Source organism: Camelus dromedarius, chromosome 5, assembly GCF_036321535.1.
Source record: "Camelus dromedarius isolate mCamDro1 chromosome 5, mCamDro1.pat, whole genome shotgun sequence".
NCBI lineage: Eukaryota > Metazoa > Chordata > Mammalia > Artiodactyla > Camelidae > Camelus > Camelus dromedarius.
In genome coordinates this window covers 27871614-27883979 of record NC_087440.1, presented here as the reverse complement: position 1 = coordinate 27883979, position 12366 = coordinate 27871614, and the positions used below count along the sequence as shown (strand labels likewise).

General features: G+C 41.9%; 1 protein-coding gene across 2 annotated transcripts in view; it reads left to right on the top strand.

Annotated features, from left to right (window-relative positions):
* Positions 1–305: 305 nt before the first annotated feature.
* Positions 306–12366, top strand: part of FMN1 (formin 1) — a 397753-nt gene continuing 385692 nt past the window's right edge. For both annotated transcript variants that reach the window (XM_064485767.1, XM_064485766.1), the window contains exons 1-2: positions 306–381; positions 862–992. The gene's annotated coding sequence lies outside the window, so the exon portion shown is untranslated. The remainder of the gene's footprint in view (positions 382–861; positions 993–12366) is intronic.

The window sequence follows — 12366 nt, the reverse complement described above, 5'->3', positions numbered from 1 at the left end:
CCTTAGACCCTGCCTTGCGAACACCGCCTCCTACTGGGCAGCCTGGACTTCCGTTGTCCAATAATCTTACCGCGCCCTAGCCAGGCTCATCGGCTCCGCTGCTGATTGGACGCCGTCTCCGTCCACACTACCTTGCCGTCCGCCCGCCCTGGCGCCGCTGCGAGTTCCCATTGGTCGTCAGCCCTGCCGATCAGTCCACAGCTCACCTCCCCCAAACAGCCTGTCGGGCCGGCGCGTGCTGGGGAGGCGGGGCCTCGTGGCTAGGGGCGGGACTGGGGCGGGGCCTCGACGGAGGCCGGCGCAGCGGCAGCTTCAGGCTCTGGCTCTGGACTCCAGCGCAGCATCCTCGCTGCAGCCGCTACCGCTGCTGCACCTGGTCAGGTAAAGAGAGCCTTGTCTGTCCTGCTGGCTGTCTGCCCCGCCTCTTTTCCTTCCCGACAGAAGCCCACCTGCTCCGTCTCTTGGGGCTTCAGGGCTCTCGAAAGAGGCGTCAAATCTGTTTTGCCCGGCTACCTTATCTTCCTCGCCTTCTGCGTTCGTTCCTCCAGCTCAACTAAGAGGCTTTGAAGTGGGTTGTTGGGGCTCCCCGGGTCTTCCTAACGCTCCTCACTACAGAACTGCCGTTAACTCCCAGCCCTCTTGACCCGCCAGTGCAGTCGCATTCCCAGCTTGGCACAGGACGGGTGGAAGAGCGGGCGGGGGAGGGAGGGACGCAGCGCTTTATTTTGAAGGTGGATATGCTTAGTTCTGAGGGGAGGGGAGTCCTTCAGTGGCGTTGGTTTGGGAACGGAAGCTGCATCACGGTTATGATTGGCAGTGACTGAAAGAATATCTGTTGCTGGTTTGTGCTTATATTTATAGGTGACATTCACCATCACTGTTTTCTTCTTTCATCATCATCACCATCATCAACACCCCGACCACCACCATCAACATTCTCTTCCTCCATCAGAGCTCTTCAAGTTCTGCAAAAGCAGACTCTGTTCAGGCATGTAAGTGCTGACTTCCAAATAAAAAGCAATGCCCTTGCCCCCCCGAGGCCAGAGCCAAGTCCTCCTTAAATTCAAGGACAAGTAGCTGGGACCCTGGTGTGAATGGGAAGAGTTTCCTTATCCCCATTTGCGGTTGATATTGCCGCCGAAAACCCTTTGTTTTAATCATCCACACTGCTGCTTGCTGGCTCCTGGAGTTTGACATTGGCACTCACAAACACCTGATGGGTTGAATGCAGAGTCCAGGACCAGTGGTACAGGCCTGTGCACTATGGGTACTTCAGTCATGGAGAGGTGACTGTTCAGACCTAAGCCTTTAAGAGGACCAGATCAAGTAGCTTAGCATCTGACTTTCTTCCACAGCGGCTCTAGCTGTACTAAAGCATGATCCATGTTTGCATGTGGGGTATGTAGCATTGTGTGCTGTGCCTCCTTGGGGGAACCTAAGTTCCTGGAGAGAGAATTATGCTGTGTTGTCTACAGCAGGTAGCTTCTTGGGGGCACATCGTTGGTATTCAGCAGCCTGGCTCAGCTGTTCTTAGGGCTTACTACAAGATCACTTGGATCTCAGGCTTATTAATGTTTATTCTGGATAGCAAACATTATAGCTGAGGGTTGCCTACCAGATTAACTATCATTGTAGATGATAGAACCTTAAAGGTGTTATAAAAGTCCCAGGCTCTTCTTGGTCAGTGATATCTAACCATTAGTCTCCTTTCTCTCAACTGTGTTTATAGTGCAGTAGGACCAATGAATAAAATGCCTTTAGATATACTGCAGAAACAAGGGAGCAGTGACTTCTATGGAGGGAACAATGGATAAAAGTTGGGAGGCAGTATAGCATAATGGTTAAAGTCATGGACCTGTCACATGGGTTCAAGTCCTGGACCAACCACTTACTAGCTGAGTGGGTTTTGGCAAGTCACTTATCCTTTTGAATTTAGCTTGTCTATAAAATGGGGATAATATTACCCGCCTCCTAGGGGAAGTTGTTGTTAAAATGCTCTCTAGTTCCTGGCACATAGTAAGTGGAAAATGAACTGTAACTGTTATTAATAATACTTGTCAACAAGGATCTTCTGCCCTTAAAACATGCACTTCTAATCCATTGTCTTTCTCCCTCCTTTTTTGATCTCAAAGATGATCTTAATGTGGGGTGGCTGTCTTTGGGCCCCTCTTAGGATTCCATATTAGAGAGGTGGCATGTATTTGGACAGATATTTCTCTCATCAGCCTGAGCAAATGCTTAGAAAGCTCTATTAAGGTACATTAAAGATGCAACTTCAGAGAACATTTCTGCACCTCTGGGCCTGTCCTAGGCTGCTTATTCCTCCCTGGTTGTTCAGTGCACCAAGTTGGTAAATTATGCTTTTTACAGAATCGCTAGTGAATGCATTGGTTTTTGCCAGGAACAGCAAAACTACGTTTCTTCAAATGTCCCTGGGAATTGCAGAAACTCTAACTTACCAGAAAGGGAGAACTTGTTTTATAATATTTTTATTCTCTAAAAATAATATGTTTTTCTTTGCCCTTGTAGAAAACAGCAAGCAGTTACTGAGTATCAGTGTGGTTCAGTTTTCTTATATAGAAAGAGAGGTGAACAGTCATATCTGCTCTTTGGGCATACTTTGAAATTTAGAGTATATGGTCAATTATATTATTTAGGATATCTCCTGTGATGTAGGATGGAAACCCAGCAGAAAGAATGCTAAGTAAAACTGAGCATTTGGGGCTAAAATAACTGAACTCCAACCACACTCTGATGTCTTGGTGAGGAAGTTGGTCTACCCCCAGCTCCTAAGATTCAGATGCTTTTCTGGTTGCTAGCTTGTTTTCTGTCCCTATGTCTCTGTCTCTTTCAGTTCCCTTATTTCTGTTCATCTTTCTCTGTCTCAGCCTCATTCTTTCCTATCACAGACCTTGTCCCCTCGGTGCCTCCATAAGCTCTAGATTCATATACATCCAGCTCTTTAATCCATGGATAGCCCCCTTCTCCTCAAGCTCCAAAGTGAATCTCAGGGAAGAACTGTGACCACTCAGTCCTGGGTCACAGAATGAATGTTTAGAATGAATATTTTGGCCAAGGGGGTAGGAGTCCCATGGTCCTATGATTGTCTAGGGGTGGATCTCCTATCCAAGCCTGCCTTCCTCTCTAGACGTAAAATTGGTAGAGCTGTCCTCAAAGGAGGAGGGATGGGAGGAATGGGGACAGACTGGAACTTGATGTGATGATGGTAAACATCAGTGATAGAAGATTCAGAAACACTGCTCTCCTACCTCACATATAGTGACTCAGAGTCATTTCATGTTAAAGCTTTGAACTCATGCATGTCATTCCAGGGACTGGTGTTTAGATGATCCTGCCTTTATTGGTTTTCTTATTAAAACCTTACTTGTATAATTGTGAAAATTTATCAGAGATATTTAATAATATGCAGTGTTGATAGATCATGCTGGGAGGTTGCTTATAATCATGTGTTGGAACTTTGTTCAACAGGAGCCATTATTTTCAGAGGCATGTCGTCTCTGTGTTAGAAATCAGCTTTATTCTCAGCAGGTCCCAGCCTGCGGGTTGTTAAAGTTATAGCCATTAATCTGATTTGCTTGATCTTATAACGATGCTAAACCATGGGAATTGTATCTTCATGGAGCAAATATGAGCCTGCATCAACAGGCTGGCCCTGGGAGGGAGCTGAAGCATCCCTGTGTTTAGTGTCTGTGTGGAAAGGCTGACAAAGCAGTCATCCATATGCCCTGCAATGTAATAATTACTGAGGTGGGAAGATGGGAAGAGGCTATGAACCTCCTTACCTTGTCAACCTATGAAAGCAAGCCTCTGGGAAATGGACCATCCCCTCCCACTTAGACTTCCCAAGTTCTCTGGCTAGATATGTAACATGTCCCTGAATCACCTGTATTTCTGTATTTCTTTAGGCTTTGAATGTATAATACTGTAGTTATGTATGGGTCTGGGGGGGGGAAGTGGTCCTTTAGGCCACCTCCCCTCACCTCTTTCCTGAAATGACCTCTGTCATTCACCTCTACAGGAAGAGGTTACTGGGTTTTTGTTCTTGTTTCTGTTTTTTAAACCAGTCCGTCTATTTCCTTACCTTAATCTAAACTGACCTGTGTTCCAGCTTATTAGAGCTAAATCCATTTCTCCTTTCTGAAGTGTCAGAGATCGTTGTTAAAGAACAGCATCTTTCACGTTAAACACTTTTTACCTTGGTTTTCTGAGTCACAGGCTATCGGGGGGAATATTTTTGAGGCAGACAGGACTTTTTTTTTAAACAAGAGAAGAACAAACAGAAGTTAATAAACTTGTGTATCACGCTTCCACGTGGGACCCCCAGACATGAGTAACTCCAAGGGGTGGTTAGAACTTGGTCTTATACTATATATAAAAATAGACTAAATTTTTTTCTTCTGTATAATACAGGGAACTATATTCAATATCTTGTAATAACCTTTAATGAAAAAGAATATGAAAATGAATATATATATGTATATGCATGACTGGGACATTGTGCTGTATGCTAGAAATTGACACATTATAACTGACTATACGTCAATTTAAAAAAAAGAAAGAACTTGGACTTAAATACTATCTTAGGCTAAAGGAAAAGGAGTTTGGGGCTTCTGGATGGGGAAGTCAGGTTATGGGAAAGTGACTGGGAAAAGTGTGGTGGACAAGGGTTGTTTAGTACAGTTTGCTATGCAGATCTAATTCTGTGCCTTCTCCACTGATAAAAGCTAAGAGTTCTCTTCAGATCCTGGGAGAAGGAGACACCTTTTACAAATAGGAATTTCTTTTACAAGTGTAAATTTCCTTTACCAAAGGAAAACTTGTGTACTGTTTTTAGAGCTTTTCCTGCATCCACTGGTACTGAGTGGTATTTAACTCAAAATAATCCATATGCCAAAGAGGCGTATTTTGCAGTAGCATATTTGGTACCCCTCACTCTGCCCTTTGAAATGTCCCTTTTTTTTTTCTCAAGTTTTATATATCAAAATTGAGCTGGTAGCTGTAGAGAAATTCTGATTGGAGTTTGTAAGATAGGAGATCTACAAAGGGGGAGAGAAAACACCAACAACATAGATTGGAACAATAATGAAAACAGTCTCAGTCTTGGAGTAGGTCCGTCTAGTTAAACAGTTGTATCTCATTTGAGGGGGCAGTGGTGTCAGTGGGAATAAGGTATCCACCAAAGTTAGGTGTCTGGATAGTGTCAGAAATCAGGTATTTTAGCAAGGTGCGTTTCTATGGAAACAAACAGAAACCAACGATTAATGGTTAGAACAAAAATAAACCTACCTTTTGAGTCCTGAAAGCAGCTGGTCAAGAAGATTTCTAGATATTGGGCTCAAAACATCCTTAGATGGTGGAGTAAGGACAGATAGTGGCAATTTGATGAATTTCCTGGTTCGCAGTTTCCATGTCTCTGGTAATAGCATTCCAATGAACTTTTTAAATTTATTTTTTATTTTTTATTGATTTACAATGTTAGTTTCAGGTATACAGCAAAGCTATTCGATTTTATATATGTGTGTATACACACACACACGTTTTCAGATTCTTTTCTATTATAACTTTTTACAAGAAATTGAATACAGTTCCCTGTACTATACAGTAGGTCCTTGTTGTTTATCTATTTTATATATAGTAATGTGTATCTGCTAATTCCAAACTCGTAATTGATCCCTCTTCTCCCTCTCCCCTTTGGTAACCATAGTTTGTTTTCTATGTCCGTGAGTCTATTTCTGGTTTGTAAATACAATTGGTATCTTTTTTTAGATTCCACATATGAGTGATATTATATAATATTCCAGTGAACTTTCTGAGTAACCTATACAGCAACAGAAATGAAGGTTGTGTAGGCAGGACATCTGAATATTCATGTTGGTCATCAGAATGTCGACATTAAAGGATTAGGAGCAGATGCAGCCAGAAGGGGTGGGGCTGAGGGGTGGTTATAAGGCAGGAAACACCATTGTGTTGTGACTGGCAAGGTATTGATCCCAGCAGGAGTGCTGCAGTGCATGTGTGTGTGAGAGAAGCACAGAGGACATGAGATGACCTGCAGACCAATATTTAAACGTCCATCCAACAGACCAGGATGTGGCTGTTCTTCTTTAGCTATGGTTGCCCTGTTTTTGCTCCCATGAGTGTCCGTCCACACTCATCTGGGCTCAGATACTTTATCTAGTGCTTCCCTCTGTGAAACACAGAAGGAAAAATATGGCTGTTTAAGAAAGAGGGAGAGACTGTCTACTTCCTGGAAGCTCACCCCAGTGGTCCACTCGCCATGGTAATTTTGGTAACCCGTAAAGTTTCCCGAACCTTGACATTTGCACAGATGAAGTTCCAGTGAAGTTCTCTGAGAGAATGGCATCATCTGTGGCCAAGAGGAGGCCCTTCTGAGCAGCACATAGATGATCGTGGCGCCACCTCACGCTCCCTTGGAGCTCTTTCTGGTGTCTCAGTTCCTCTGAGTCTCACAGAGCAGCTTTTCTGCTCTTCAGTGTTGTAGAGGTGGCTGAGCCACGATGTCTTTCGGAATGACAGTTGCTGTCATGGCATTGAATGATCTTTCTCTTCTGTGAGACTTACAACTGGGTAAATAGAGTCATGTTGAATGCGTTCAGTCCCCAGGAGGCAGTAACGAAAACCTTTATCTGTCATCATTTCTGAAGGGTACATTGCAGCTTCACTCTGTTGTCTGACTGAAAGCTCACCCCTGTGGTCTCAGTCCTGTGAGTACTAATAAAGCCAATATCTCACCGTTACACCATGGCGTCCATATAGCTCCTGGGCGTTCTATTCTGGGAAGGATGTTCTCAAGGTCTGTTCCAAGAGCAGGCAGTCAGTAAGAATGTGTGTTCTTCTGTGTCCATCCTGTGCCTTATACAGGAGATTTAAGCTCCCAACCTTGGTTACCTCTGTGCAGTAGATAAGTGGTACCGTACCTCTTGTATAGATGGGCAAACAGGGCTGGGAGAGATTGCCATGCTTGCCTGAGGACATGGCTGTAAATGGAGCTGGGTTGTATTTACTCTACCTGCTGGACTTGCTGTCCACCTTCTGTCTGTGCCCTCGTAAGCCACAGAGAACATTCCTGGCTTTAATTTTTTTTTTTAACTTTCAAAGCAGAATAAACCATAAACACAGTGCAGATTTCTGGGTATGGATGTAGTAAAGAGCAAGAGTTGCTGTTTTGAGGCATTAAAATGATTATCCTTTCTCTTTTTAGACAAAGGCAGCCACTTTAGAATATTCTCTAAGCCTAGTTCATATTTGGAAAGCTTTGCGAATAATTTTTTAAAAGCCTGCAGGTCTGCAGAAAACGGAATTCATCTGCAGAACTGGCACCCATCCCGTCCCCACTTGCCAATGTCCTTGTCTCCTTTTATCCCTGTTTCTGCCATAGCATCCTCTCCCGGTTACTTACTAGGGGCTTATGAACCCACTCCTTCCTACCCACCCAAGCCCCAAATGGGAAGAGAATGCATCACACATAATAAGGGGCATTGTCCTTGTGCTAAGGTCACTTTCTGGTTTGTCCAAAGCTGGTCCTGAGTTCTTTTCAGCTCTGAAAACAGGTTAATTTTAGTTTTCATGATTATTTAAAGAACTGAAACTCCATGATATCCTAAGTGTCATAATGGAAACCGTGGCAGATTGGGAAAGAAAATACATGTACCGTTTTCTCATGCAGCATTATCTTATTTCTTACTCTACAGTTCTTGTACCCAAGTTAGTCTCTAGGTAGGTGACCAGCTTTTTTTTGAGCTGTACAGTAGAGAAAACTGAGATAGGGAAGTAAAAAGTGACTTGCCCAAGGTCATGCACAGTCAGTCACACAGCCAAGAATAGATCCAGGTCACCCGACTCCTTGGGCTTTGTTCATTACATCACTCAACTTCTCTTCAGGAAGTAGCAGCCCTGACACACAAAAATGAAAGGGCAGTCAACTGTCGGACTCAGGTTTGGGGACTTGGTCCTTTTTTAAATTTTACTTTTGGTTAAAACATGTATCAATAGCTGCCAAATTGTAGCACCATTAGCTGGATTTAGGATCTTACTTCACCTAAGGCAGAAGTTGTTAAGAAAAACAAAATTCTGTATCTATAGTCAGTAACACTGTGTTGTACACTTGCCAGTTTAAGAGGGTAGATCTCACGTTAAATATTCTTATCAAAATAAATTAAAAATTGCCAAAAGATAAACACAATTTGATAGCATAGTCACAGACTGAGCAATTGACAAAGCCAAAGGGGAGGTGGCTGAAGATGCCAAAGTGGTTGCTAGGGACCTTGTGCCCAAACCACGTCGGAGAAGAAAGAAATACACGAAGAGGAGAGGAGGGGTATGTTGTCTAAGAGGTATGACATGGACCCAGGAAAATAGCATCAGGAAAACCAAGGTCATGAATAAGAGGATTTGAAAAAACCACTAAGGCAGTTTTTATGAAAGAGGCTTTTCACGTTACAATCAGTGCATGATGTATAGATAATGCTGCTTGAATAAGAGGAGGTCAAGTTCACAGAGAGAGAGAGGAAGTAGAACTACTCAATTCTCATTTTGCTCCCGTCTCTTCCATCAAGTGTAGCCAATGAGAATCTCCATCTACAAAGACAGGTGTATAAAAAGATCTCACCCCTTTACTTGTTTATGAACCAAGTTCATTTCTGTTTCAAGCCTCTTCCTTCTGGGAAGGTGACTTATTCTCTGTCCTTCTTAGGGTCACAGACACACATCCCCAGAGTTGTGTCCAGGCTCCAGGGAGCTGATACAGTGGGGAGGCATCAGGAGAGGGGACCCTCTGGTCATTGAGGCTTCTGACCGTCCAGGTTACACTGTAGCACCCAGTATTTCTGCTCACATGGCTGTCTCAGTTGCCATTGTCCAGGTCATCTTTGGTCCACAGAAATCTTTTGGTGACATTTCCTATGGTTCCTTCTGCCTAGATGTATCACACACAGCTCAGGGGCTTGTGGCCTTCCTGGGGACACTGCCAGGAAGCAGGGCCTGCCCCTGTGCCCCCTGCCTCCTCCAGGATCTATAAGCCTACTTCTCTCCTTTCCCAGCTGTCCTGGGGAGCTAAACATCCATGTTGCTCCAAGATTCTTCATGTCTATAAATCTTCCTTTTGACCTCCTTCAGGCAATTCCCTATGTTCTTCTAAGTGTTTGGGATTTTGGAAAACAAAATCCAGGAATATTCTCAGACCATGTCTCCTTTTCTCCTTGCCACAAACCTCTCCTGATGCAGTGAACACCAATTCTGATACCTGCCTTATTGGAGGTCAAGCAGAAGGGGAAAACACAAGGAGAAATAAGAAAGAAACATAGATTAATATCTCAGAACATTCTTTTCCTTTGAAAGTACAGTAATTTGGGGTATCTATCTTGTTCTTACTCATTTTTCTTTCTCTGAAAATGACCCAATGAATATATAAGCATGGGTTCTGTATACATACACAAGGCCATGTCCCTGGCCAGGGCTACTTGAATCAGAGATGGAAGACTAACCCAAATGGGGCCAGATGGATTCTTTCCCCCACGACTTAGAGTTTAGGATGGAAGGGTGGCAGTGACTAAGAGTCAGTGGAGTTAAGCACGGTTAGAGACGTGCTCCAGGGATGCCCTCGAGCGCTGTCCAGTGGCCATTGGAAGACTCCGCTTCTGGTTCTTCCTGCTCTTGGCTTTCCTACTGTTTCTCTGATTTCATGACATGGCCCATGAATGTCATGAAATTGGATATGCTTCTCTTTTTAAGGTAGCTAAAATCAGTTTCAATTGCTTGCAACCAAAAGTGATTTAAGAATGGTCCTTCAAAATTACAAAGGCAGACAAACGTGATGGAGAGGAAACTGAAACCCAAGATAGGCAAAGAGATAGGATAGAACCTAGCCATTTAAGATGTGTTCGGCTAATGATTTAAAGTGATTGTTGCAAGAATTGTTTGTGATCCTGAAACACCTGTAGGCCTTTTTTGAGAAGCTGTTTCTAACTGTGGGCACTGCTTTGTAGTAGGACCTTTGACACAGTAAAGAACAGTCAGGTGATTAACACAGGGTTTTTGAGGATGAAGGCTCTTCCATTTGAGGGCTTGCTGAAGAGACTAGGGTGGTTCAGCCAGGATGAGAGTTCTCAGGAAACGCTTTTGGGTGTTTAAAGGACAGGAGAGTAATTGGCTTTACTCATCACAGCTCTGGAGGTAAGAATAAGCACCCATGGGAAGATATTAATGGAAATGGAGTTTAACTCAGAATAAGGGGATTTAAAATATATATATATATTTAGAGCTATCTGGAGTGCAGTGAGTTTTCCTTGTTGGGTAGAGAACAATTTGCCATGGAAGAGTTCAAGTTAAGACTGGATGACTATTCACAAGGGTTACAGTGAAAGAGAGAATCCAGAATTAAGATGGAATGGATAACTTCTAAGTTTCCTTTAAATCTAGGATTCCATCATTTTCCCTATGAATATTATTAACTCCCAGACTAGAGAAGTGCCAACCCACATTTTGACAGACTGCGATAGGATTTAAAGCACTTCACAAATATAACGTTATGAAAAATTTCTTCCTTCCTTTATAAAAAAAAATCCCATAGGCTACAAGCTATCATTGAGGGAAGACATTACTTTAGAATTGTTAAGTAAGAGAAACAAAAATTTATTTTCCTTCTTCTAAATTGGCATTGGCAGTAATTAAAGGTTTCACAGCCAGGTGGTTCACTGAACTGAAAAAACTCTCTATAACATTAACACAATCATACAAGACTCAGTGAATGCTGAATTTCATTGTTTCTAAATTTCTACACTACAAGAAATTGAATAGATTCCTTAAGTTATTTGAAGGACTAAATCAGAATCCCAACTCTTCTCCTGAACTTTTATACATGAAAAAATGTTACCATAATGCCTTCTGTTAAACCTAAACAGATAGCTCAGGTATGTTATCCACCGCTTCCCAGAACACCTCCCAGAATCTAGTCCCTTTCACAACTTTGCGACCCTTTGTGTATTTTACATTTTTCTTCTTAACTAGAAGGTAAGAACTGGGTTATTCTAGTCCATCCTCTGTCACAGCAAACAGGTGTTGACGTTCAGTAATCATGTCTTAAAGGACATGGAAAGGGATGAGGAAAGCCACTTAGTTTGAAATCCTGGTCTTAACCGTCTCCATCAGACACAGTCTGACATGGTGAAGCTTTTCATAATCTCTTTCATAATCTCTCACTCTTCATGGAAAAACCTTAAAAAAATGTAAACATACATTATAACCATTCATTAGCTCTCTACTCTGTTTACTTAAGGAGATTACATTTATAAAGAGCATTCAAAAGAATCCAGTTTTTTCTGCTTTGCCAATTGGATTCTCAAGTCATTTTGAAGACACCATTTGCAACCAAAGTAAAAAACATGCTTTCTATTTTAGAGTCTTACTTAAAAAGGAAGAAACATAATCTTGAATGTAGACTCTGATGTAAAACCCTTTTTAAAATCATTTTTGGAAATGTAAAAAATACAAAAAATGTACACAGAAGAAAATGACAATGACCCATATTCCCACCAGGAAGAATTAACCACACCTTGGCACATCATTCTCTTTCTCTATTTTAGGAAACACACTTTAAAAAAAAATCATGTATTTTGATTATCAGGAATTCAAATAAGGCAGAGAGTTACAAAAATGATAATTCTTAAAAAAATCATCTCGAATACAACATCATTAACCTCAGGTGAGCATCATTCAGACATCTATCATCTATCTATCTATCTATCTATCTATCTATCTATCTATCTATCTATCTATCAGGATGGATGGATACTTAAATAGAAATACTTTTATAAAAATGAGTATGGATGCTATTTATAACAAAATTAATTAACTAATTAACCAAATTTTCAGACAATGAAAAGAAACTGAATTGAAACTAAAAAGTGGTCAAACTTTAAATAAGTTCACTTCAAGATCACATTATTTCTTTTAAAAAAAAAACTCTCTAAGGCTAAAATATCATGAAAAATATTATTTACATTGCTGTTTTTATGAGCTTTCTTCCTCAGTGTCAATTGACTTCCTTTTTTGAAAGATTAACACTGAAAGTCCCTTTCCTCCTCTCCTCCCCACCTCCTGAGTGCTGTTAGATGTATTATTATTTCTACACTGTTAAGGTTATGTATCCATTTTGCTATGGGAATGTATTTTGAGAGTTGTTTACTAGTGGCTCTGTGCTTAAATGATTGAATGCATACAGCCTCTGGGAGTGACATCTTTGTGCTTTACTTTCACCTATTTTATCTATTGTTTGATAAATGACACCCACTAATCTGACACAGTCATTCATCATCCCCAGTGCTTAGG